At 42.1% G+C, this 27,712-nt stretch overlaps 1 long non-coding RNA gene across 5 annotated transcripts in view; it reads right to left on the reverse strand.

Moving 5' to 3' along the window:
* Positions 1-2,015: 2,015 nt before the first annotated feature.
* The window catches only part of LOC128327838 (uncharacterized), a 31,284-nt gene continuing 5,587 nt past the window's right edge, over positions 2,016-27,712 (reverse strand). The window contains exons 2-7 of one of the 5 annotated variants that reach the window (XR_008308817.1): positions 25,846-25,942; positions 19,126-19,210; positions 17,085-17,187; positions 14,843-14,930; positions 14,053-14,164; positions 2,016-2,529 (exon numbers count right to left, since the gene is read on the reverse strand). This is a non-coding gene — a long non-coding RNA (uncharacterized LOC128327838). Of the gene's footprint in view, positions 2,530-13,997; positions 14,165-14,842; positions 14,931-17,084; positions 17,188-19,125; positions 19,211-25,845; positions 25,943-27,712 lie in introns of those variants that run through there. The other 4 variants (XR_008308821.1, XR_008308819.1, XR_008308820.1 and 1 more) reach the window with 4 other exon arrangements.

Below are 27,712 nucleotides of genomic sequence, written 5' to 3' on the forward strand. Positions count from 1 at the left end.
ATCATGGCGTACAGCTCATGAAAACCCCAAATCCACAATCCCAGAAAATTAGAATATTACATGGAACCAAGAAGACAAGGATTGAAGAATAGAACAATATCGGACCTCTGAAAAGTATAAGCATGCATATGTATTCAGTACTTAGTTTGGGCCCCTTTTGCAGCAATTACTGCCTCAATGAGGCGTGGCATGGATGCTATCAGCCTGTGGCACTGATGAGGTATTATGGAAGACCAGGATGCTTCATTAGCGGCCTTTAGCTCTTCTGCATTGTTTGGTCTCATGTCTCTCATCCTTCTCTTGGCAATGCCCCATAGATTCTCTATGGGGTCAGGTCAGGCGAGTTTGCTGGCCAATCAAGCACAGTACACTGTATACTTTTCAGAGGTCCGATATTGTTCTATTCTTCAATCCTTGTCTTCTTGGTTCCATGTAATATTCTAATTTTCTGAGATTGTGGATTTGGGGGTTTTCATGAGCTATACGCCATGATCATCACAATTATAACAAATTAAGGCTTGACTTATCTCGCTTTGCATGTAATGCGTCTGTCTCATATATCAGTTTCACCTTTTAATTTGCATTACTGAAATTAATGGACTTTTGCACGATATTCTAATTTTCCGAGTTTCACCTGTATTTGTCCTGTTCCCACCATGCCCAGTATAAGGTTTGGATGGTGTTGAAAGGTTGCTGTAAAATAGCAAAGAAGCTTTCCAGCCAAAGAAGCACATAGAAGTTAACAAAGCAGTGACAAATTGAACTCTATACCAACCAAACTGGCCCACCTTTTCTTGATACAGACTACACTTTAGTTCATGGCTCTTCTGCCCAAGTAGGGCTCAATGCTGGAAGGATGCATGCTGCCAAAGTTTCATGGTACTTTCTGGTCTAAGCTTCAACTGCCTCAGCTGCCAAGGTCCCTGGGGTGAATGTGGAGAGTCAGGTGTGAAGGGTGTATTCAACTGGTTGAAGCAACATCAGGTCCCTCAGTACTGCAGATTCCAAGGGTAAGGCATCTTCCAGAGAGGAAGACCTGGGGAAATAGTCAAGGTCCATATGAACTAAAGTCAAGTGGTCTGGTCCTTCTCCTCAGTTCTGATAATGAACTGATCTGACGAAGGCAGCAGGACATGACAATGCTAGTTTGACAATACATATTTTCTGTAAAGTCACGAACATTATCCATTAGGGGTGTGCAAATTGATTCAAAGTTTGCCCCATCACCTTGAAATTTAGTTGGTAGGTGGCACCAATTTGGCACTACCCACCACCCCACTTTGGTGCCCCCTGGACCTTTAAAACTGGGTTGAACTGATCTGAATCAGAATCTAATCCAATCCAACTCAAATAAAATCTGATCAGATTTGTGTTTGCAGATTCAAGTTCGAATCAAATTTGGCTGATTCGATTCCACCTCAAATCAAATCACAAAAATTGATTCGTACACATCCCTATTGTCCATATCTAAGCTGGGTGTGCTTTGGTTTAGGGTTTTCATTTACCATTGCAGTACTTTCTTCACTTTAAAATACAACTGCTGCTAATTCCCACAGAGTAAGATATAATCCCTATTTTGCAAAGACTGCACAGCTTTTTATGCATATATATATAGCCTTTTTTTTGTGAATCAACCAAAAAATAGTTCATGGTTGTGAGAACATAACAGAATAGAAAATGGACAGAGAGCAGTAGAGAAACATTGGCAGACCAAGAAAATAGAAAAATCTTAAAGAACTACAATTAAGGGGCACTGATGCAGATATACCCCTAGATCGTTTTCTGAAACAGTGTGTGTGCACTTCTGCATGCATGTGTGTGTGTACATTCATATATCACCATGGTGTGAGGAATCAGTGGTGGTTATTTCTATGAGGAAGAGTGAACTCAAACACAACCAAGCACCTGGTTTTTAAACACATGTACTTGGAAGGAGGCACTATTTATTTCAATAGAATTCATATATTTCATAGCTGCTTCTCTCACAAACATGACATAGTCTTAACTTGGTTTAACTAAGACTTTATTCTGAAGCAACTCCCTTTTTCTTCTCCTTTCCCTCCCTTTTCTTTTCTGGCTGCACCCACACACACTCTACAGGATCCCCACTGGGACAAACTTCTACAATCACAAAACATAAAAGACTACTAGATAGAATACAAAACATCCCTCCCCTTTATAACAACCAGCATTGAATTGATTTAAAATTTAGTAACAAAGTCTTGAAGTCTTTGGAGTGATCTCCTGTCACGTACACTTCTTTGGCACAGGAGCTGTTTGTGATTTTTCCTCTGGTACCAAGGATTGCCCATTACTTTCATCAGCCTCCTCTGTGAGGTCAAAACTGGAAGCCGGATCAAAGTTCTCCAGTTCCTCTCTTGAGCTCAGGCTCTCTTCCTTCTTTCTCATAGTATGCATGCTGGAAAGTCTCGAACTGTTCCATTTCTTTCCATCATCCGATATGACAGAATCTCCTCAGATTTCAAATATTTTGTTTTGGTCCAGAATATCAGGAACATCCCTTTCTTACTTTATAAGGCAGGTGTTTTGTGTTTGGATGTTGTAGAGTCAGAAGGGAAAGGGAGGGAAAGGAGAAGGAGAAAAATTGAGTTGTTTCTGAATAAAGTCTTAGTTAAATCAGCATAAGATTTCTTTGGGTTTACAAGGGAAGCAGCTATTAAAAAATCTCCAATATGTTACTTAAAGTAACATAGTCCTTTATACAGTATATACCATTTCCAGTCCCATTGATTTGAATGAGATCCAATATCAAAAAAGGAGTGTGTGGAGGGGTGCAGACCCCTCTGTACTCCTTTCTGTACTTTCTGTACTCCTATATTCTCTACCATGGTTATTTTGCAGAACTTCTTTATGGAGGTTATAAAACTTAAAGCATGAGTATATGGAATGCTCCCAAAACTGTACTAGTTGATCAAGTTTTTAAAAAAATAAAAAATCTTAGTCTAAATACTGTAGAGGAAGGAAAATCTAAAAATAAGGCTTCCCAACTGCTGAAACCCTGGGGAAGAGATTTAAAAACTTCATCATTCAAGCCATTTTAAACTCATCCAGACAAAGTACTCACAAATACACTGTAGAGCACAATTCTGCACTGGCAGCATGACAGTATCCTACGGGAATATTAAAATAGGGCTAGAGCACAAGATAGAATTTGATCAAATGCTGTAAGAAAGCAATTCGCCATCCTCTCCCTGCTTTGCTGAGTACCCAAACACAGCACCTCTCTTTTCCTTTCAAGGCAGAAAAATAGGGTGGGTGAGGAGCCAGAAGCAAGACACTCTTCTGAAAACACAAAGGGAGGAACTTATGTCACATTTTCCCCTTTCCCAATAGACTTAGACAACCTCTTCCATTCTGCTGCCTGGGGCTGCAAGAACAGGAATCTGCTGCTCTCCTCTTGGGAGTAGGAAAGGTGAATGTATCAGCTTGTTAGATAAAAGTGGCAGGACCTTTTTTCCTTTTATTAGCAGTGATTTATTCATTCATGTGGCTAAACCTGGATTTTAACAAGCAAACTTATAATAAGTGCTTAAACTCTGCACTTTGAATTATATTCAGTGTTTGTTGAGGTCTGATAGGATTTATATTGTCATTCAATTCATGTGAGTAAGGAAAGATACCAGGTGGCCCCATAAAAGATGCAGTTTGAGGAATGCAAAGGTGAGGGTTTGCATTCTTGTGGCTCCAATATATCAGTCAAAGGGGGGGGGGAATCACTGTATGATTCTCATCACCACTTCCAGACTCCCAGTCCAAGGAAAAGGAATCTACAGAAAAGCCACTTTGAAATTAAATCATTCCTATGTGCATTCACATTTTTCACTCCTTTCTAAAAAAAATTATTTAATCTATGCCTCATATGCTGTCATAGATATATTTTCCATTTAGATTTTCACTGCATCATGTGTTTTGTGTTTTGTAGTCTTAATGCTGTGTTGACCATCCACTGTGATCCCAATTCAGATTGAGAGTCCCCTGTACATGCAACTTTTAAAACGCATGCAGCTGCATAGTATGCATTTAAAGGAACATGTCATTTGATCGCGAGCTGCCTTTATTGTCCACATGATTGGTTAGCAAAACCAGCATATTTCGATACAATTAAAAAGAACCAGTTTACTCATGTCCTCTCTATTTACACTGGTTAAGAAACTGAATGAATAAAATTAAGCTGTAAGATTACACTTATACTAAGCCATACTAAGATCAAAGATATGGCCATATTTGTAGTACTTACAGATCAGCACTCAATCTGACCAGTATCTTAACCTTTAATATTTATTTTAGTGTAACAACAATATCAAATATATGTATAGCAAGTTGATAAACTACTGTGCCTTCTTCCTAGCTTTCACATATCACTGTACCATTTAAAAAAGAAAATCAATTTTTTGAAAAGGTCATAAAAATTACAATAGAACAGGTGCATTATATATGGCCAAATGGAAAATGCACATCTGCTGAAAACAGCTGGTGTATATAGAAGTAGTCAGGCAGTTAATTAGAATGTCTGTGTACAATAAAATTTCCAAAGTGTTCTGATCACAATACATAAAGGTGTTTGCCACTGTCCATCCCTTAGAAAGTTGTATCTCCCCACCCCCAGCAGAAACTTCATTGCTTCATAGGCTCATTTTATTGGCTTAGAGCACACACACACCTCTGATGGAAGATCTGAGTGAGCCCAAAGCATGTCCACACTTCTACCAAGCTTGCAGAGCTTCCATGCTTCTAAGAACAACATCATTCTTAGAACTGCTCTTCAGCATTCCTAAGGGGTGGCGAGAGAAGGGGAAAGCTACTTAACCAGCCTGGCCCAGCTGCCGTTGCCACCGCTCGCTGCTGCTAGCCCTCCTGGCACAACCCCAAGTGTGCTCCCCCTCCTTTACCAAGCCGGTGGCAATCGAACCTTCAAACTGGCCCTGGTTCGAGGTGAACCAGTTCTGCATGAACTGTTCATGCATATCCCTAATGGTGACACAATTCTTAGGAGCCACAGAGGCTCTGCAAGCTTGGCAGAAGCAAGGACATGGTTTGGACTTACATGGAGTCAGCATATGTGCCCCACTCTTCCACCATGCCCTCAACTCCTGCCTGTGGCTTCCAGCAGCATCTGGTGGGCCATTGTGTGAAACAGGATGCTGGACTAGATGGGCCTTGGGCCTGATCCAGCAGAGCTGTTCTTATGTTCTCATGAGTAGTTCCACTGAAATTCATGGGACAAATTAGTCATGATTAATTTGTCCAATTAATTAATTATGCCTAATTTGTCTCATTCTTTTCAATTCATGAGTATGTTAGTATGGATGTCAGCTACTGGCCCCATTTGTAGAGTATAGATTGTAGCCCAGTTACACAATTGTATGCTCATGAAATATTTGTTATACTGATAAGGTCCTGTCAGTAATTGCCAGCAAATGGAATTCATCCTTACCTTTCCAGCCTATAAAGAATGCTGCAGTTCAACAAATGCTATTGGCATCTTCAGATCCCCAGGGCCTTTGAAGAAAGGTTACTATATCTGTTGCTTCCTGAGTCATAGTAAGTCTTCAGTAAATCTAATGGAATGATGTCAGATGAATGTACACTAAAGAGTTTCTGTAGGGTTCCAAACCTATACAGACTAACTATGGCTTTTTAAAGCCTATTGGTTAATCCAGCCTTACCCAGGACTATGATGCCCACTACCCACATTATACTTACAGAATTGATTGTATGTATATGAAAGCATGGCAAGTGTAACTAACAGTTTGTGAACTTTGTAGAGTTTATGGGGAAGAATCTATGGGCATTTAAACAGTTTAGAGAACCATTAAACAAAAAAGGCAATTGGGTTATGTAAATGTTTGTATAATATTTGCTAGGGTTCAGTAATTTGTGTAGTTTTTATTACTGTAGGAATTAGGCCCTCCATAAAAAAGATGATTAAAACATATATTTATATACTAACTACAATGAACAGTACATAATAAAGGCACTACTGCTGAGTTAAGATATATTTTAAAGAAACCTTGTAGTTAATATAGTACTATGACTCTAATTATACATGTTTTGAGTTTTGTTATAGTTTTAAACGAATATGGCTATTGGACATGTAAAACAAGAATTGTATAAACATTGAAATTGCCATGGCAGTCTATCTTATTCTCTTAATCTGCTGGTCTACAAAACTGTCTTTTTTAACGTGATCAACAACTACATCCTCATTACAGGCTATTACATAATGAAAAGGTTTATTTCTTTGTTTAGAGGTTACATACTTTATGATTCAATATGCAAAAGCAATACCCAGGTTACCAGATACGGCTTCTGTGCCTGCTAATTGTCCCAATTTACCCGGAACAGCCACCAATTCCCACCATGTTTCCTGCCTTGTGACCACACACTGCAGATTTCCCAGTGCTCCCCCCACCCCATGTCCAGTCCCTCTCCGGCTGACTACCCAGCTGCTGTAGCAGGCTTCAGGATGAGAGCAGCAGCAGATCTCATTGGAAGTCTCGCAAGAAGGTTCTTCGGACTTTCACAAGAGTTGAGATAAGATCTGCAGCCTAAGAGGAGGCTGGAGGAGGAAGGAGGAGGCTCTCCCGGCATGGGAAGCCCATCTAGTCTCCTCCCCCAAAGCTCCAATGGCAGGGGAGTGGGTGGCCAGATATAAAAGATGAGGATGAATATTTACATACTGCTGTTCAACAAAAGTTCCCAAAGCTCGTATATATAGAGAGGGGGGGGGTGAGTTTCCTGTCCCCAAAGGGCTCACAATCTAAATGAGAAACATAAGAGAGACACCTGCAACAGCCGTTTGAGGATGCTGTGCTGGAGATGGGTGGATATAGCCAGTTGCTCTCTCCCTGCAAAATAAAGAGAATCACCACTTTTAAAAGGTGCCTCTTTGCTCACTTAGCAAGCTCAGTTCGCAGATAAACGTCTGGCACTGTGTTTCAGAGAGTGCAAACATGCAGGGAGAAGGGTCAGATTTTGAGAGCACTGACTGACTGGTTTTCAGAATATTTCTTCAGTTTATGTAATTCCTACAGAAGGGTCTGGTTTCTTTTTAGAGAGCGCTGACTTTGCTTTCAGGGCAATTTCTTCAGTTGCAGTCCCTGCAGAATAGGGTCTGATTTCATTTGAGAGAGAACAGCCTTTGTTTTTCAGAGCTATTTATCCAGTTTATGTTATAATCTATGTTATAAAGAATAGAGTCAGATTTCATATGAGAGTGACTTTGCTTTTCTGCACATTTTCTCCAGTTCATATTTTCAATATAATCCCTACAGAAGAGGGTCTGATTTCATTTGAGAGAGCACAGACCTTGCTTTTCAGAGCTATTTCTCCATTTTATATAGCACCCACATAAAAGGGTATGGTTTCAGAGCACAGACATTTCTCTTCAGAGCTATTTCCCCAGCTGATATTTTCATTATAATCCCTACAGAATAGGATCTGATTTCAGAGCACACACTTTGCTCTTCAGAGATTTTTATCTAGTTTACATTATCAATATAATACCAGTAGAATAGGGTCTGGTTTCAGATTGCAGACCTCAGAGCTATTTATCCAGTTTACATTATCAATATAATACCGGCAGAATAGGGTCTGGTTTCAGAGCACAGACCCTTTGCTTTTCAGAGTTATTTCTCCACTTTATATTATGATCCCTACAGAATAGGATCAGATTTTATTTGAAAGAGCACTGACTCTCCCCATATCTCTGCAATAGGGGAGGTATTTTATTAGGGAATATTATCTTCATTGCTTGGAAAACCACTCTAAGTTTATGTTTAAGACCCTCCAAACACCAGTATGCCTAAGCAGATTTTAAGAAAAGAAAAGAAAAGATCATGAAACTGCATTCAATTTGTCATATATTTCAGATAGCAGGGGATTCATAAAGCCATCTAGGAAAGACCTATGCTTTCTGTTCAACATGTGCCTGTGACTTCTTGGTATCCCATGGTGGGATTCATGATGTGAAGCTACTGTGAAGCACAGGACAAATGTGGAAAGTCAACAGAGCTTAAAGTCCTCCCAAGCACTGATGAGCACTTGTACAGTCCATATAACCCAGTGACAGACAAGACAGTGAAGGCAGAATGGCTTTTCCAGGGGTTTGTACTACAACATAACTTGTCATTTGCTGTGGATGACCATTTCAGTAAACTGGTAGGCAGAATGTTTCCAGACAGAGAAATAGCTAAGAGATATGCACACCGACACCGTATCTAGTGCATTGGAAAAGAGAGCATAGGTGCCATCCAAAAGCAATGATCATCAAGTTCTTGTGAATTAAAGAAATACTTTTCCCTGAATACAGATGGCAGTTCTGACACAGATGACAAGCTCTTTCCAGTACTTGTCACCTCTGAGGATTCAGAAAGCTTAGTTAGGACTCACATTCTGGATATGCCCACAGTAAACCATGCAGATGCTGGAAATATTGCAGCAGCCATTGCTCCTGGTTAGTTCCCTTAGGAAGTCTCTCCAGAGGAGGTTCCCAATTTTAAATTCCTCTTGATTGACAGTGTTTACTAGCCAATCACCACAGTCTCTCATCCAAGTAAAAATCAGGTCTGACGCTCCTTCACTTCTGAGAACAGATGGTTGCTTTGGCTTGCTGTCCTCTACTAGCTATGAACAGAATACATATCCAGTTGGGGGGGGTGATAAATTGTTCTCTCTCCTGGAGAACTCCCAGCTCCCATACTCAGAAGCAGCCCTTCATCATCGGCTTCTTTGTCTTTAAATACCCCAGTGCAGAGCTGACAGGGCTTAAAGCCTATTTCCAGCCCCGCCCCCTTCCTGACCTTGCTTCCTGTTTCCTGCTCTATTCAACCTAGCTGTCTCCCTGAAGCTGTTTCCTGCAGCTCTCCCTGCCTAACCCCACTGGGATCCGCTCAAGCCTGGACCTTTCTCATCCCTGCCGCCCCCTAAAGGGAACAAAACCCCCACAGGAGGAATGCCACACCCTACTCCATATTCCACAGGGCCACACGGGCAACCAGGTAACATGGCATCCTGGCAAATATTTTAAGTTAAGGCATAGTAAAACTCCTCTTATGGGATTACCATCAACCATGATATCCATTGACCATGGTATCCTTCTGGATCGCCGGAGAGAGGTGGGATTGGGTGGTACTGTTTTACAGTGGTTCCACTCCTACCCCCCTGGCAGATTCCAGATAGTGTCACTTGGAGACTATTGTTCTGCTAAGCGAGAACTGAAGTGTGGAGTCCTACAAGGCTCCATACTGTCTCCAATGCTTTTTAACATCTACATGAAACCACTGGGAGAGATCATCAGGAGATTTGGTACTGGGTGTTATCAATATGCTGATGACACCCTGATCTACTTCTCCCTGTCGACCCCATCAGAAATGGCATATCTTCCCTAAATTCGTTTCTGAAGGCAGTAATGGGCTGGATACGGTATAACAAACTGAAGTTGGATCCAAATAAGATGGAGGTACTGGGGGCAGAACCCGAGAGATGGTTCAGATCTGCCTGTTCTGGATGAGGTTACACTCCCCCTGAATGATCAGGTATGTAGCTTGGGAGTGCTCCTGGACCCAAAGCTCTCCCTGGTTTCTCAGGCTGAGGCAGTGGCCAGGAGTGCGTTTATCAGCTTTGGTTGGTATGTCAGCTACGTCCATTTCTAAAGATGAATGACTTTAAAGCAGTGGTACATATGCTGGTAACCTCCAGGCTTGACTACTGCAATGCACTCTACGTGGGACTGCCTTTGTATGTAGTCTGGAAACTACAATTGGTACAGAATGCGGCAGTCAGATTGGTCTCTGGGACAACATGAAGGGACTACATAACACTAGTTTTAACAGAACTGCACTGGCTGTCAATATGTTTCCAGGTGAAATACAAAGTACTGGTTATTACCAATAAAGCCCTTAACAGTTTGGGTCCAGGCTATTTAAGAGAGTGTCTTCTTTGTCATAAACCCTTCTCCCTGTTACAGTCTTCTGGAGAGGTCCAGTTACAGTTGCCACCAGCTCGTTTGGTAACAACCCAGGACTAGGCTTTCTCGGTGCCTGCCACAAGGCTTTGGAATATCCTCCCCTCTGAAATAAGAGCATCTCCTTCTCTGTTTGTTTTCAGGAAGAACCTCAATGCTCCAGTTTTTGCAGGCTTTTAATTAGAATTAATTTTAATAATTTTAAAAACTTGTTTGAATAACTATTTCATTCTATTTTTTAATTGTGTCGTGTATTTTAATCTGTGACTTCTAAATATTTTAAATTTTGTACATCGCCTAGAGATGTACATATCACGTGGTATAAACATATGATAAGTAAATAAATAAATAAATAAGTGTAGCACGTAGGCATTCATGGCTTACTTCCTATCTTGTTTGAGGGCAGAGTGAGTTATTCATTAGTTTTACTGCTAAATCTGTTTTTGAATGAGCAGGTTGGGCTTCAGGAGGTTGTGAAAACTGGACTATAATCATATTCATACTGCATGGGATTGTGTTGAAACACATCCAGACAAAACATGATGGCTGACATCCAGTCGAAGGCAGTGTTCATGCTGCTAACAATATGTTGGTCCTGGGGGAAAGGGTGATTTTCGTCAATCTCCCCTTCAGTCTGAAGCCCACTGTGTGCGCTGAAAATATGTCCCTAAAGACTGTGTGACTAATTCTGGCAAGCACAGTCTGCTTCAAAAACCAGCCCCTCCTCTCAAACACAGCGTTAGAGCACCAGCGCTGTGCAAATCTGGATGTCAACTGACATTTTCCAATAAAACCTAAAGAAGTCCTCCTTTACTAACGGCTTCTAGTCTCCATGGAAATCACTTTCTTTGAATCTGAAGCCTTTTCACCAACATAAGCTCAGAAGCATGCACTTTTATTATTTCTCCCAAATACTGATACTGTAAAATATTGTCTGGTTTCTAGTATTTCGATTGCTTCCAAGCCTGACAAAAATTGAGGCCTGGAAGAAAGCATATATGAATCACCATTTTTTATTTTAACCAACCAACAGGAAGCAGAGCAGGGCAAAAACACTATTTATGCTTATTTTTTCATATAGACAAAGATTATATGTTTGTCAGATGGTATCAAACTGAAGTCAGATACATAACAGAAATTTTGTTTCCAAACCTAATCTGATCCCCATATAAGTGAATCGTCTTTCATGTTTGTGAGAGCGAGATAATAATTTTTCAGCATCCATTAGACTCTCCTAATGATTCCTTTTAGCAGGTTCAGTACTGGATTGCCTCCCGCACTGGAACTCCCTGGTGTTTAACTCTTTGGAAAGTGTGGGTGTAACTGACTGACAAGTGAAGCCCAGCCAGCCTAATTCCAGCTTCTGCTGACAACAAACTGCTCTGAGAAACACAGGTTTTCTGTAATCAACAGCTGATATTTTTTAAAGTCCAAATAACCAACAATTTTCTTCTGTTGGAGCTAACAGTAATGCTAGCAAATCTAGACATGTAGTGAAAATTCTGTTCTGTTAAAAATAACAGAAAATAAAAAATAAATTCTATTTATATTGAGTAACAGTAAAAGACTAACAAGATTATTTGCAATTCTTATTTCAGTCACAAGCAACCGTGAATAGTGGCCAACATGATGTGCAGGTCCAATGGAGACAGTATGACTTGCAGCGCTGCTCCTGCAGACCCACAGGTAGTGGCTCCACTGTAGGGAAATGGCAGTAGCACTGCCAGTGTTACCATATTAATTCCCAGTTAAGTGAATGGGGAAACTGTAGTCATGCTGGTAGCACTTCTGCCAATTCTCTACAGCGGAATCACTGCTTCTTGGAAGTGTGCATCATGTTGGCCATGGACATGTTGCTAATGTGACCAAGGGAGGTTAGAACTGTTTACCCTTTCATATATGAGCTAAAAGGCTATCTAATAAAATTAGTATGCAACAGGTTTCAAACCAAGTTTCAAAATATTTAACAGTATAGAATACCACACTACTATTCTACAACTAGAAGTTATTTCTATAGCACATTCAACTTGTGCTCAACTTGCATGGACTTCGCACCATTGCAAAATAAGAATGTATTCATTCTTACAGCAAATATAAGTTATAATTATGCCAAAAAATCTGCTTGGTCATGCTCTGAACACCTCCTGACTTAACAATTACAACCTCCTTCTCTTTGACAGTTTATGGTCACACTTCAGTTCTGTTGCCTCTGCCCAGAATTCTGCAGCCAGGTCATTCACCTCTCCTCAAATCCCTACAATCTGTTCCCATTCACTTGTGTAGCATCCAACACAAACTCTCTATCCTTACTATTAAACTGTCCATAACCATGCCTCTACTCAATCTTTCTTTTATTTCCCACTGTATCCTTCCATAAGACCTTCAGTCTTCCACATCTTCCTCTTAAGTAACTCTTCCTATATCTCCTTGCTGCTGCTGAAGCCCCTCCTACATAACACTGCAATTCTCACTCCCTTCAAATTAGGGATATGCAAACTGGTTCAATGTTGAGCTGGTTCTACATCGAACTGGTTCAGTTTGGGGTCAAACCAAACCACTCCCTGTTCAGTCCAACCCTGGACCGAGCCCTTCTGGCCATTGGGGGGCGGGGGCATGGTTCATGAACTTTTTAAAAAAAATTCACTTACCTCCTCCAAGGGGCTTCTCCAAGGTCCCCCCTCCCCCCGCTGGCCTCCGTTATGCAGAAAATTGTCCTGTTCAGGCATTCCTTGGCCCTTTCCAAGCCTTCCCTCCATCATGGTGGCCATTTTGGAGGCCACTGTGCATGCTCAGTGGGCCTCTGCATGGCCTGACCCAGCCATGCAGAGGCCCATTGGGCATGCGTGGCAGCCTCCAAAATGGCTGCTGCGACAGAGGGGAGGCCCAGAAAGGGCCAAAGAACTCCAAAATGGGGAGATTTACTGTGTAACTGAGGCTGGCGGGGAGTGAGAACCTCCATGGACACCCCCATGGCCTTGAAGAAGCCCTCTGGAGAGGTAAGTGGAAAATATTTTTAAAAAACATTTGTAAACCCTCCCCAGACCAGCATGTGTGTGTGTGATGGGGGCAAAAATGAACTGGCCTGGTCCAGTTTTGTTCCATTTGGACTCAAACTGATCTGGGCCAGCCAGTTTCATGCACACCCCTGCTTCAAATCCCTTGATAAAACTGTTAGAAGAGCCTAGTACATGGGAAGATGTTGATAAAATTCCATCTCACCAAACTTGCAATTGGATAAAAGCTGCAGAAGAACAGATCCAATCTCTACATTAAAATAATACTTGGATACTTACGGAGCTGCCTGAGGGAATAAAGACCAAAGGGTGCAAATGGGTTTTCAAAGTGAAACATGACACAGAAGGAGATGTCCAACACTCTAAAGCAAGGCTAGTAGCAAAAGGATATTCTCTGAAATATGGTGAGGATGAAACTTTTGCCCCAGTAGTAAAACATTCTTCTATAAGAATGCTCCTTTGTTTTGCAGCAGCAAGGAAAATGTACATAAACCATTTAGATGACAAAACTGCATTTTTACATGGTGATTTTAAGGAGGACATTTACATGGACCAGCCACTAGGGATGTGCATGAAACCACTAGGGATGTGCGCATAGGCGACTTCCGGTCATATCCGGAAGGAGAGGGCAACAGGGCAGCAGGGAGGTACGTTGCCGCCCCGATCGGCTTTGCAAAATATGGATGCCAGTGGGGGGAAAGCAGCGAGAGGGGTAAGTGAACCCTCCCCCGCTCTTAAAGACAGACCCCTGTTGCCTTTGAGCCTCCCTGCCACGTTTCCATGCACATCCCTACAAACCACCAGGGTTTAAGGAACATGGTAAGGAGGGACTTGTCGTATAAGCTCCAAAAAGACGTAAGTTTTGGGCGGTATAAAAATGTTTAAACAAACAAACAAACAAACAAACAAACAAAATAAACAAACATTTATGATCTAAAGCAAGCAGCAAGAGTCTGGAATACAAAGCTAAATCAGTTACTAGTTAAACAATGGTTTTATTCAAGGAAAAGCTGACGTCTTTATTCAAGGTTTAGAAACAATAGATGAACTTACATACTAATATTTGTTGATTATTTGATGTCAAAATAGAGAAGATAGTGATGAAATTGTAGAGCATTTGAATGAAGAAATCGAAGTAAAGCAACTGGGGAACATTTCCTATTATCTTGGAATACAAATAGAAAAAGAACAAGATGGAGGTTATCTTCTCAGTCAGAAACAAAAGATAAAATACTTGTTAGAATGTCACGGTCTTACAGTTGCCAAGGAAGTCAGCACCAGTGTTCCCTCTAAGGCATGTGCATGTGTATGCGCTCACATGTTTTTTGATTTCCACTCAGTTAATTTTTGATCCCACTCAGTTTGAATCGGGAAGACCCCGCTTTGAATGCATGTGCACAGACACTGCCTTGATACTGCTGCCCAGAACAAAACTCATTCCACACACAGATGAAAAAAATTAGAGAGAATCCTGGTCAGCACACCAATGGAAGCTAACTTCTTGAAGCAAGATGCAAACAGTGAGCTTCTTTCAGACAATGGGCAATATAGGAAAGCATTTGGGAAGCGTCTATATATTACCACAGTAACAAGACCAGGCATTGCTGGAGCTGTGGGAATTTTAAGCAGCAATGTGAGTACATCCACCAAAAATGATTGGATTGCAGTTAAATGTCTGGGTAGGTATCTTAAAGGTTCGGCTCATCTAAAATTGAGTTTGCTAGCAAGTAATAATTCTAGGAGTAGACTGGGCAGAAGACAAAATAGATGTCGCCCACACACTTTGGGCAACTGTGTACATTACATTTGATGTGGTTACACCTTATTTAAACATTACACCTACATGTGGATATCTGTGGATGTTAGAGATGAGCCAGGTGCACTCAGTGGGCATGGCAGGAAGTTGCATGGCAGGAAGTTGCCCACATTATCTGTAGAAAGTAAAAGGGAATATCGTCCAAGTCAGACCTTTTGTTTTTGGTTTTTTTAAAATACTTGGAAAGTATCTATCCTTTTTAAGTTAATAAAGGATTATTATAACACTAGTATGTTTGAGCCCGTTATAATAACGGGCGCTAGCCTTCCCCCCCCCCCCCTTAAGTCTTTTTCATCTCTTTTACTTTTTTTTAACCTGTCTGTCTGCTTCTTTCTCTCTCTGTTTCTTCCTCTTTTTCTCTTTGTTTTTGTTTTCCTGCACCATTTCCCCCCCTCTTCCCTCTCCCTTGTTCCTTTTTTGAAGTGCTGCCTCTACACTCTTCACTGCCTCTGACTCCCAGCGGCTCTCGCAGCCGCTTTGCAGCTCCGTTCAACGTTTGTAAAATGCCGTTTTGAAGTGCTGCCTCTACAGTTTTCGCGGCGGTCCTGGAGCCGGCGCCGCCTCTGACTTCCAGTGGCTCTCGTAGCCGCTTGCTTGCTCCCTCGCGTCGCCCGCTCTCCAGAAAGGAGAGACGGCTGCCAACCTTTTCGTTCTCTGTGTCTGCTCTTCCTCCTCCTCCTCCTCGGGCTGGCGCACCTTCTCATTCTGCAACCCGAGCCCCCACTCCCGCCCGCGCTCTCTCCCTCCCTCGAGTCAGTTTTCGAGCAGAGAAGGAACTTTCTCTCCATCTTTTCCTCTCTCTCTCTCTGACGGAGAGGAAGGGGCAACGGCAAGGTATTCTTCAGCACCTCCTTGAACTCTCACTTGATCCTCTGCACCGCGATGTTGGCCTTCTCCGCAGCGGGCTCCCACGGCCCGCACAACCCCCAGGGCGCTGCAGCCACCTCTCAGCCGAGCTGGGCCAAGCACCGCCACCTGTCACCACCACCCCCGCTCCCGGTGGTTAATCCCCGGCCCTTCCTAATCGGCGCCTCCGCCAAGCATGAACGTTATGACATGCGGAGCTTGCCCGGCCCTCCGCTTCCTTGTTCCCTCTGCTTCCTTGTTCCACCAGGCCTTAAAGCAGCGACCTCTCTGGGGAACGGAAGGGAAGCTCGCCGGGCAGAGTCACAAACATGGGCGCCTGTTCCCTTTGTCCGTGCCTCCCTCGGCCGTTCTGCGCCTGCGCTCCGCGCATGCGTAGAACGGCTGAGGGAGGCACGGACACACGCTTGGTTGTCCACGGACGGACACCAAGCGTTTTATTAGAGAGGATGGCAGAGAGACATGTTCAGAAGAGTCTATTCTAAATTGCTGCTTAAATGTAAAACTCCATTGAGCTTTCTGCCTTGGTTTTAGAACTTCAGACAGACTCCCTGGAGGTAATTTTGTGCTGTGGCAAAGTTATTTTTGTTAATTTGCTGCAGCTAGCTTGATAAGCCTAGCCAGCTTCTAATTTACATTAGGTGCAGATTGCTCACTAGTTCTGCTGTAGTATGCAAATATATTGCAGTAATGCATAAAAATAGCTATGAAGTAACTTGGAAGGTCCCTTTTTAATGTGAGTTATACTTTATTATTATTATTATTATTATTATTATTATTATTACTATTATTATTACATTTTATATCCTGCTCTTCCTCCAAAGAGCCCAGAGCGGTGTACTACATACTTAAGTTTCTCCTCACAACAACCCTGTGAAGTAGGTTAGGCTGAGAGAGAAGTGACTGGCTCAGAGTCACCCAGCAATTCTCAAGGCTGAATGGGGATTTGAACTTGGGTCTCCCCGGTCCTAGTCCAGCACTCTAATCACTATACCACGCTGGTTTCTTAATTAGAACACAGTGGAACTGGATAATTAGGAGATTAAACTAATCAAAATCCAGGGGCCTTCTGAACTGGTATTTTTATTTTTATTTTTTTATTGTTCAATTTTTACAACACCTTCCCTAAGGCATCCCAAGGTGGTTACAAAAGTTAAAATACAATACAATATCATAACTTAAAATCAGTTAAACAGTAAAAACCATAAAACATCAAACTCCAATTCAAGTTTGAGACTTGATTCGGAGATGTCAGGTAGGTGGGGGTGGGACAGAGAGGGAGAGAAATGTAAATCTTTAGACCTCTATATTTTGAAAATTCAGAACAAAACAGCCAGTCAAAAACAATGTGTAGAGGATCTTTCACCAGCATGAATAGGCCTTGATCTCACTCACAAATAATTACCCACATGGTTGATTTCATTATGAAGTTAGCACTTTCTCCTGTTTAATCATGGATTCTCAGCCATTGTCATGTAAGTTGTGCCAGTGAAAGCACTAGAGGAAGCCTGGGGATAATCAATGACAGATTAGCCTTCAAATCCTCAGAAAGTTGTAGAATCTAGTTATTTTCAAATAAACAAAATAGAAGATATTTAAATACATTTACAAAGTTTTTCCATGTACATATGGTAATTTCCACAGATCATCTTACTGGATATATATTCCGATTGTTGGCTGTAGCCTTTATAGAGCCTATGAAAATGGTGATTTGAAAGTCAGTTCTAAAGGTTCTACCACAGGTTCTCTTAACCTCAGCTAAATGCCAGGCTAAAAAGTGGGGCTAGTATGGTCTGGAGCAGCTGGGAGCTCTCTGCTCCCAGCGCTCCAGGTGATACAAGCCGCATGGGTTTATCGAAGTGGCCTTGTCATGTGAACAACCTCATTGCCTTATTGTGACTGGTATGTGAGAACTAGTTTGCTGCATTATCTACCAATAAGTGGTATGGTTGAATCAATTTATTTTAAATAGTTCCCATGTAAATATTCTAAGGAATTACTCCTAGAGCTATCTTGTAGATAGATATTATTATTTATTACATTCCCATCCCACTCTTCTTCCAAGGAACTCAGGGTGACATGCATACCCCCTCCCCATGATATCCTCACAATAACTCTGTAAGGTAGATTAGGCTGAGAAAGTTGGGGGTGGATAGCTGGTCTTGTGGCAGTGAGCATTAATATTCCCTCTTACTAAGGCGTGCCTTGGTTTGCATTTGGATGGCTGACTACATATGAGCACTGTCTGCTGTAAGATATTCCCCTTAGGGGATAGGGCCTGCTCAGTGGAAGAGAATCTGACTGCATGCACAAGGTTCCAGGTTCTGTCCCTAGTTACTCCAGAGAGGCCTGGGAAAGAATCCTGCCTGAAACTTTGGACAGCTGCTGCCAGCAATACTGAGCAATACTGGCTTGACTTGGTACAAGGCAGCTTCCTATGTTCCTATGGTCAGAGAGAGAGAGACTGGGTTTCTGTATGTGGAGATGAACCTGGATTTTCCTAGTCTGACTAACTATGACACCATACTGTGTCTCTTTGTCAAGATTATGAATACATGAGCCCTTCCTGATAATACATTGCCCTTCTCAAGTGTTTGAAGCTTGAGGGATTTTCAGGTTTTTATATGAACATTTGAAAAGTCCAGTTTAGTTATCATTCTTCCTACCCTGGCTTATGGTCTTGATTGGGATGGTGAAACAAGAAAGAAAGGTTCTATTGTAGCTTTATATTATTAACTGGAAAAATCAAGATATTGGACAGTAGGGATGTGCTCGAATCTGTTTGGAGGCCCTTTTACGGTCCTCTGAATAGGTTCTAAAGACCAGCAGTTGCGCTGGTTTGAAGGTGAGTGATAGATTTCAGGATGGGGGAGGGTGCTCTTACCCCCTCATGCCATGTTTCCCCTGCTGGTGCTGCACTTTAAATGGGACCAGTGGGGCGGCAGCATACCTTCCTGCCGCCCTGTTGCGTCAGACCAGAAGTGACCGGAAACACCTGGTATGCTCACGTACCTCACCCTGCCCCGCTGGACCCTTTTAAAGTGCAGCGCCAGTGGGGGAAACATGGTGGGAGGGGTAAGACCACCCTCCCTCACCCTTAAAGGTATCCCCCTTCCACTCTCAAGCCACCCTCCCCCCCCACCACACCATTTCCGTGCACATCCCTATTTGACAGATCCAGTTATGACTACCCAATTTTTGATTCAAATATTTTTGTTATGTCTGTGGCTAAACAAATACAATGATTGATTGATAAGTTAGTTATGATCAACTCTCTTTGACATAACTAGGACTTAAGTTAGTCATGCTAACTTGTCTCATTTCTTTTAGTGGTGCTTAGTCATGACGGTCTCTGTCCTGCTTAATATCTACTGAACAGGCATGTCATTGACACATCATATATAATTCAATTTATTAAGCATTATATATACTAATGTAGTAATTACCATTTTTCCAGTATGTGATGAAATATTTTCAGTAACTCACAAGGATTGGGAAATAACCAAACATTTTGTCGGAGACTTCTAAATACTGGCAAGAAAAGAATCCTTTCAGCATGAATGTAATGTTAGCAAGCTAGCTGTGTTTCATGAAGGCAGGTCATTTGTTATGCAATCAGTAGCTAACAGGTTCCATACTCACTGGTGAAAAGACAGATTCAAACAATGATTCTGAACAGGTCAAAGTAAAGCAGAGACCAAGCAACTTAAAAGCAAGTGTTCCCTGGTGGAAATGGGAGATGAGAGTTGCTTTGTACTGGCTCTCTGGGAGGGCAGCGCAAATTAATCATGGTGCTTGGTGGAAGGAGCAGAAGGCAGTGGGTGGTCCATGAAAGCCGGGCAGTAGAGTTTCTAGTACTGGAGACAGGAAAGCACCATCTGTTGAAAAGATTTTTTTTAATATCCCCTTGATGTCTGAATACTGGTATAATCAGGCTCCAGTGATATTATAATCCAAACCATTCGTGCATGTAGATGCTTTTGAAAAGGTCCACAATAATGTGGGATGGCAATTTCTTCTCTCTCTTTAAGTTAACTGTGAGAGATTTCATGTTTCATATCCAGAGCCAGAGACTGACAAACACAGTGAAGTAGTATTAGTGAAAGGAGCAGGGATGTGGAAAACATTTTGAGCTCAAAATGATTTGAGGTCGAAATGGGCTACTTCAAGAGTTTCAAGCTCAAAACAAAATGCCCTTAAAATAAAGGGTCTGTTTTGAGCTCAAAACAAAACAAACCTGTTTGACTCAAAACATTTTGAGTGTTTCGAGTGCCATTTTGGTGGCCTATTTTTCCCTTGCTGGTTGGTTTTCTGGTACTGGCTTCCGCTTGGCTTGCAATCTCCTTGCTTCTTGGTTGGCTTGTTAGCATCCAAATCAAATGTTGCCATAGGCAACTGTACCCCCATTGGCTGGGGGAGGGGTGAACACATTTGGAGGGAATCTCAAAATGTATTCAAAGGGACTGGGAGGCAGAGAGAGCCCTTACAGTCTCTTGAAGAGGATGTATCAGAACAGGAGGAAGGAAGGTTTGATTTTTGTGGTTTTCTTTTCTCAGCAGTGAGTATAGTATGCTGTCCTATTGCTGCTATAACTATATGGTTTTGCTGGATCTCAGACTGACAAAGTGGGAACAAAAAAGAGAAAATTTCAAAATGTATGCAAAGGGACTAGGAGACAGAGACAGACATCAGGAGAGTAGGGAGGAATTAAGGAAAGTTTGATTGTGTGGTTTTATTTTATCAGTCCTGAGTATAACATGCTTACTATGGTATTGTTGCTATAGCTATCTGGTTTTGGTGGATCTCAGATTGACAAAGGCAGAACTTGGGTGCATGTCTGCCTGCCTTGCTTGAGTTGTGGTTTGGACTATTTGTGAGATAGTGTTGTGGCAAAAAATACAGTGTGTATGTGTAATATTTCTTGGTGATTGCTGTGATTGGCCTTGAGAATAACTTGTGCTTCACTCACTGCTCTGGTCTGCTCTGCAATCTGTATCGCAAGGTGTACACAGTCAAAATATAGCTGAAGTTGCATTAGTTGAGCATATGCTTTTTGCTAAGGGTACTGCTTTGGCAGCTGTTGTAATGCTAGGAACATAAACAGTCATAATTGTGTGTGAGAGAGCAACTTGTGCCAATGATGTTACTGCAGTGCAGGCACTGTGGCTGGCAGTGGATTCTGGGTCAGTAATTTTTTCCTTCTTTCTTTCTTTTTGTTTTTGGCCTTTTTTTGACTGTGTTTGAAATTTGTGTTCTGTGTTGGGAGGAACAGTTTCCCTTTTACTGTGTGCTTCTGCAGTGTTTTTCAAGGCAGGGTTGTATACTCTGCTTGTTTCAGCCACAGGGAACAAAAGGGAAACTCAAAATACCCCATTGTTCCCCTATGGGTAGCTCCTATGGACCCCAAAGTGGGTTGGGTGGTACAGCATGACCAAAGTGGGTTGGGTGATATAGCATATGGGTGCTACCAACCATATGATAAATGGGCAAGAGGGAATTTTTTTAACAAATTTCTAAGCTTTTCCCATAGGGTCCTATGAGATGGGTGGGAGGAAATGTTTATAAACTATTGCCCACTTGCCATTTCTTTTGTGGGTTATTGATAGGTAGCACCCATCATTCCCTACCATCCAACCCACTTTGGTGTCTCTAGGAGCTGCCCATAAGTAACCATGGGGTGTTTTGAGTTCCCCGTTGTTCCCTATGGTTGCCTATGGTTGAAACACTCAAAATGTTTCAAGTCTCTTTTGTCGAAACAGCTGGCCCTGCCACTGTTGCAACAAAATGTTTCAAGTATTTTGCATTTGATTTTGAGCTTGAAACGAAACAAAAAATCAATTTCATTCACAGCCCTAAAAGGGAGGATGAAGAAGCAAACAGTGGCTGACATCCTGCAGCTTAACGCAAGTGGTACAGATCTGTCCGTGCTACTGCAGGGCTCTAAATCACCCAGTGGCACTGCTGTACAACAGGGCAGTACCAGTACTGCTGATTCTTGAGAAATTGCATGTTGTATGCTGCTTCCATTATTTCCAATGGAAGTAGTGTGCAACGTGTGATTGCTCAACAGTCAGCAGCACTGGTACTGCCCTCTTGTGCAGCAGCATTGGGCGATTAAGACCTTCTCAGTTATGCATGTGGGTCTGCACTGTCCACATTACACTGCAGGACACGTCACATTTTATAATACTAGCTGACCTGGCCCAGAGCCTCTGCACCCCTAGTTCTCCCTGTCTCTCCCCGCCATCCCTTCAGCTGTTCCCCCCCCCCTTCAGGCCCAGTTCACTCTTCCCTGATGGCCGACCTGGCTGCCACTTCCTCTCCACGCCCGGCAGCCAGCCAGCCTTGCTGCCACTTCCTCTCGCTGGCTGCTCGCCTTCCTGCCCTTGCTCATGAAATCTCGTGACAGCTGCCACATATGGGATTAGTGACAGGTACGCCTTAGAGAAAGATAGACAGATAGATAGACAGATACTCCTCAGACACTCACCTGCTACCTGTTATCCCCCGCCCTGGTCATGGTGATAGCGTGGCTCCTCTGAGTGCCTTGCAGAACTCATGCATGCAGTGTGCATTGCTAAATGACACACGCGGACATGGATCACTTATGTGTGTGCGTGTGCAATAAGTGCACATGCACAGCACACTGCCTCAGAATGGCCAGCCAGGAGGAAGCTGCTGTCTGCTCCTCGACTCCTTCTCTCACTCAGCCCGTCCTCATCTCCACAGTACTCACTCCATATTATGCTGACAGGTTTTTCCCAGTAGATTTGAGCACTTCTTAAATATGGTTGCTAGCATGTGTTAATGCAGTCTGTCTCCTGCACCCATCCAAACATCATGGGCTGCGTTCTTTGTTCTGGGATGGGGAGGATTTGATCAGTGGAATGGGGAGATGGAGGAGGTGCTAAACCCTGCTTCCCCATTCCACAGAAGTAAAATATGGTATATGTGCACACACATACACACACACCTTATTTTATATTTGAAATCTTACATTTTCTGAATGACTAAATATTTTATAATGTGCTATATATGAACATTAATATTACAATCATAAATCTGTTTTTTTCTGAGGTCAGACTTGATTGGTTTTAAATGAAAAAGGCCCTTAAAGCACATGCAGCTATTAAAATACTATTTTTCTTATTGTTCGAGGAAGGAGCAGCCATTTTAACCATGGGTAACATATTCACCAGCAAGTATCTCCATTTCAGTTCATAATTTATTAAATTTCAGAAGAAAAAAGGATGGCAGAGTCTCAGGACGGGCAACACAAAATTATGTTCTTAATAAATTATGGAAATCTCTATATCAAGCTTTGTTATCTTGCTTTCTCTTTGGAATCTCACCTAAAAAATTTGTTGCTACCTCTACAGCCTTTAACCCAAATACAAATATTTGACCTTATCAAATACAATCACCAGTTCATTTACAAGGAATTTCTATCCTGAGAATCCATGTGAATGGCTTCTTCTATAGCTGCACAAGTAGACAACTGTACAATTTAAAAACTCACAAATCTGTTGAAAAGTAGGTCAATTTCCTTAGCATTTCCAGATTTACTCAACATAGGAGAGGTCATTGGCATAGATACAGCTTTTCCCACAAGATCAAGGTTTAAAGGAAGAAATGGCCTTAACTTACATCACGGCACTGAAATAGTGTAATATTTTGTAGAAATGGGCTAATATCCAGATTAGCAAAACAGACATCCAGCAGTGCTGAGTTCCAGACTACCTCTGCAGTGTTCCATGAGATGCAGAAAGAACCATTTTTAATGCTTTCCCCTTTCCTCTGAAGCCCACTGTGCATCACCAAAATATGACTTTGAGGGTCATGCAGCCCGCAGGGACATGTTTTGGTGATGCACAGTGTGCATCAGAGGGAAGGGGAGATTATTGAAAAGCACCCCTTCCCATGCTATAGCACAGAAGTAGTCTGGAACTTGGCACTGCTGCACCTTCGCAGTGCTAGTCTGGGTATCAGCCGGTATATTTAGCTGTCTTATTGTTGCTACTTAAATATCTCCAGAAACAATGGCAGGATTCCTGAGTTTTATTGCCTTTTGTAGCTCCCTCATGCCTAGCCGCTTCACAGCTAAGAAAACTGGCACAGTATAGATTACTTGTTTCATTTTGAAATACTTTACCTACACCTACACTTCCTGTTCTTCCATAAATGGAATTTCTAGACGATTTCCATAGGCTGTTCCCCTGCCCCTTATATACTCCTGGGAATATCTTTCAGCTCAGCTTAATTGCCAGAAGCATTGCTCCATAGGCTTAACCATGCAAACACTGACAACAGCCCACACCCTCTCAAGCCTACCAATCACCCAGGTGAAAAATCAGAGAGTTCCTGCGGGGGGGGGGGGGGCAATATGCACCACCTGGATCAAGACTGATCCCAGCATTGCCCTCGTTTGTAGCCCAACATTTTACCCTGCCCTTTACCCAGAGTTTAATGGCATGAGCATCCCTTTAACTCCAGCACTGGGGTCATGTGTATGCTCAGGCTGCATGCAGGAACCTAGAGCACCCAACTGCCATGGGAATCTCCAAATGCACTATGCTCATCGCATAGTACATTGTGGGATTCCTAGAAGCCAGGAAAATGAGTCCTGACCTGCAGCGATCGGTGTTGCACAGATCAGCACAGATTGTGTGGGTGAGCGCCAGAATGCTGAAGAGGTGTAACTCTGCCTCCCCCCACACCCTCCCTCCCCACCCATGGTTTGACTGTGTGCATGACCTTATTTTGTTTTTATTTCAGAGAGATACTATTTTCTCAAAGAGGGAAAGGATACAGCTCTTCCCTCAAAAGTCATTATATAAATATGCTGTGAATTCAGAGGCATATCTAGGGAAAATAGCGCCCAGGGCAAGCACTGAAATTGCGCCCCCTGTCCAAACTTCTGACACCCATCTTTCAGATAACTTTACTATAATATCAGCTGAAAAATATAAGTCAAGCTCATTAATCTTTTAAAATTTCAAAAACTATTTAGCAGTGGATGTAGCCAGACCAAAAAATGCTGGAAAACTACAAATTTCAGTATGCTGGGGCTCATGAAATACCCAAATACTATGTGGAGGTGTACTTGGAAAACTAAACAGAAGTGCTATCTAATTCTCTACTATGCATTGTAGCATCACTATTACATAAGTTTTAAAAATAAATGGAGAATTTGGCTTTTCCCAGATACTCTGGAAATAATTAAAGGATATGCAGAGTAAACTGTGTCACTGCTTGGAATATATTCTAGTATTTCAGAAAGCCAGTTAAAATGAGAGAAAGAGAGCAAGAAACTCCCAGTGGGCCTTAATACTAAGGATTTCACACTGAGTCAAACTCACCATTAATAACCATATTATTAAGACACCACATTTAACTCACTTATCATAAGAAGCAAAGTAAAAGCAAATGAATACAATCCTAGCTCATAAGCTTCAGCTCAGTATTCACAAGCCTTGATTCTCTATACATAGTGCCAAACTGAATATGTGTACAGTGACTTATATTATATTAATTTTTTTTTAACCTGTAGCCCCTTTGGGGCACTTCGTATAGGCTGTGGGAGGGGGGGGTGTCTGCAAAGGTTACCTCTCCCACCACTGGCCTCTAGGGTCACGCAGAGGCCATTTGAGCATGTGCAGTGGCCATTTTAAAAAATAATTCTTTTTTAAAAATGGCCGCTGAAAACAAAATGGCCACCGCGCATACTCAAATGGCCTCTGCGAGGCCTGGCATGGCCTAGGGCCTCACAGAGGCCATTTGAGCATGTGCAGTGGCTATTTTGTTTTTAGTGGCCATTTTTTTTTTTTAAATTAATTTTAAGAATTTGTGCCCCCTTCAAGTGGTGCCCAGGGCACGTGCCCTGCCTGCCCTGCCTGCCCTACCCTAGATACGCCACTGTGTGAATTAAACCAATGTAAGCGAACCTAGGTTTTTTCTTGGTCTTCTTCAGAGTGAAAATGTAGCTATTTCAAACTAGAACATCTGTGGTACTAAACTATACGCTGTTTGTACTTTTTGTAAATGTTTTGCAGGTCTAATTATGCAGTTATGCTGGTAGGCTGCACTGCAAAAATATAATGGGAAGTCAAGTTATAATTAGGCTGTGCAGCTTATTCTTTATATAAACAATAAAAGTAGCAACTTACATTTTGAGGTGCAGAACATCAAGGGAGGAAAATATTTTTCTTCTTTAGGCAAGTAGGCCAGCATTAGTGCCACCAGTTATCATAGGAGAAAGTATATCTGTTGAGTTAACGTATGTTTCAAAATCAGCTCTCTCTCTCTCTCTCTCTCCTTATAAGTTTTTCGTTTTTTAAAAATCATTACTAAAAAAAGAGCTATCTTCAGAGTGGTGTAAAAATTGTGCTTGAGCTTATTCAATAGAGCTGTATTAAGCCAGTATATATTAAAATGTCATAACACTGGTGACAGCTTCAGTCCTTCTTGCTATATATGCTGTGTGAGAGTAATTTCACATGGCCCAAACTAGTCTGACATCAGTCTAACCAGGGGTCATATAAGAGATGGTTTTGTACCATAATATATGCATTTCCTTGTGCAACAGTACAGCAACCATTTGCAGCAATGCCATGCAAAATGGTGATGGATTTTTATTTTATTTTATTGCAATAAGATTACAACACATGATCAAGGATTGTAATAATATATGTGAGTATAACTGAAAAAGAAAAATCCCTTAAACATAACTTAATCATAATAAGATACAACCAATGCAGGAGAAAAAGAAAGAGTGGGTGGGACACACCTTCTCTGAAGGATGTATCTCTTATGTTTCAAAGCATAAACAATTCATTAAAATTTGACCAAATGGCTGAAAATTCCTCTTCTTTACCTTTCCATTAAGCCCCCCCCCCCCCCAAAAAAACCCCAGTTCAAATGCTGACAAGGAACACATGTCAGTTATCCAAAGTTGCAGTTCAGAAGTAAATTTGTCTTTCCAGTGTTGTATTATAATCCTTTTGGTGCCCCCCACCCACCCCGTGCGAAGAACCCACAATTCTGGGGATGTATCATCCCTTGTTAAACATTCTCTGAGGTGTCCAATAAACATGGAATAAAAGTGCCATGATAGTAAATTCGTGCTTTAGCTGAATAAACTGCCAGCTAGCATTTAAAAATCAAACTCAGTTCTCAGAACGTCGAAATATTTTAAAAGGCTTTCATAAGATAGCAACTGATCTGGCATGATGACATTGTGGGAAGTCCAGTTAGCCCAATAAAAAGAGGATTAATAGATTTCCCTGAGGAATCATTCTGCAAAACTCTGTAATGGTTGTCAGTCTGACACTATGGCCATCTTCAAACATAACACCAAACGGAAGGCAACCATGCCAGAGGTTCGGTTTTGTGTTCATTCAAATGTATGAAACCACAGTTTTGTCACCCAACTGACATGATGTATTCAACCCCAGACTATAATCTGTACCTTCAGTTTGTAGTGAATTTCACTGCTGGAACCTCAGGTTTGAAGGTGGCATTGTTTCATCCAAATTCTGCCACTGTCATAACCTGGGTTTTGTGCTGTGGCTGCTCCCTAAACTATAGAGAAGGTGGCTCAGACCAGCCCAGAAACACGGAAGCTCTATGCCTGCCGCGCTTCTTGCTGGCCACCTTTCTGATCAATTGCCTTGCCCTCCCCGGTCTCTACACTTCTTCTGCCATTGCCCAGCAACAGGGAAGCAGCACTGCCACATCCCAAGCTTTGATACATTTAAAGGGACAGAACCACACTGGGGAAAGCCCGCTTTCCACTGTGTCTCATGGTCCCCACTTTGTCAATCTGCACAAAAAGGATGGGATGATAAAATGGGCACAGTGGGAGAGGTCTCCAGAAATAAAGAACTGTAGAAGCATGTGCACAAAAACATGGAACTCTGAACACACCAAGAAGTGGGCAACTCAGTTGTTTCCCAACAAAGATCACACATGCTGGGGGAGTGACACCACATCGCTTGGCAAAAATACCAGTATGCTGACCCAGTGCAGAAACCC

The sequence above is a fragment of the Hemicordylus capensis genome, chromosome 5 (genome assembly GCF_027244095.1).
Source record: "Hemicordylus capensis ecotype Gifberg chromosome 5, rHemCap1.1.pri, whole genome shotgun sequence".
NCBI classification, from domain to species: domain Eukaryota; kingdom Metazoa; phylum Chordata; class Lepidosauria; order Squamata; family Cordylidae; genus Hemicordylus; species Hemicordylus capensis.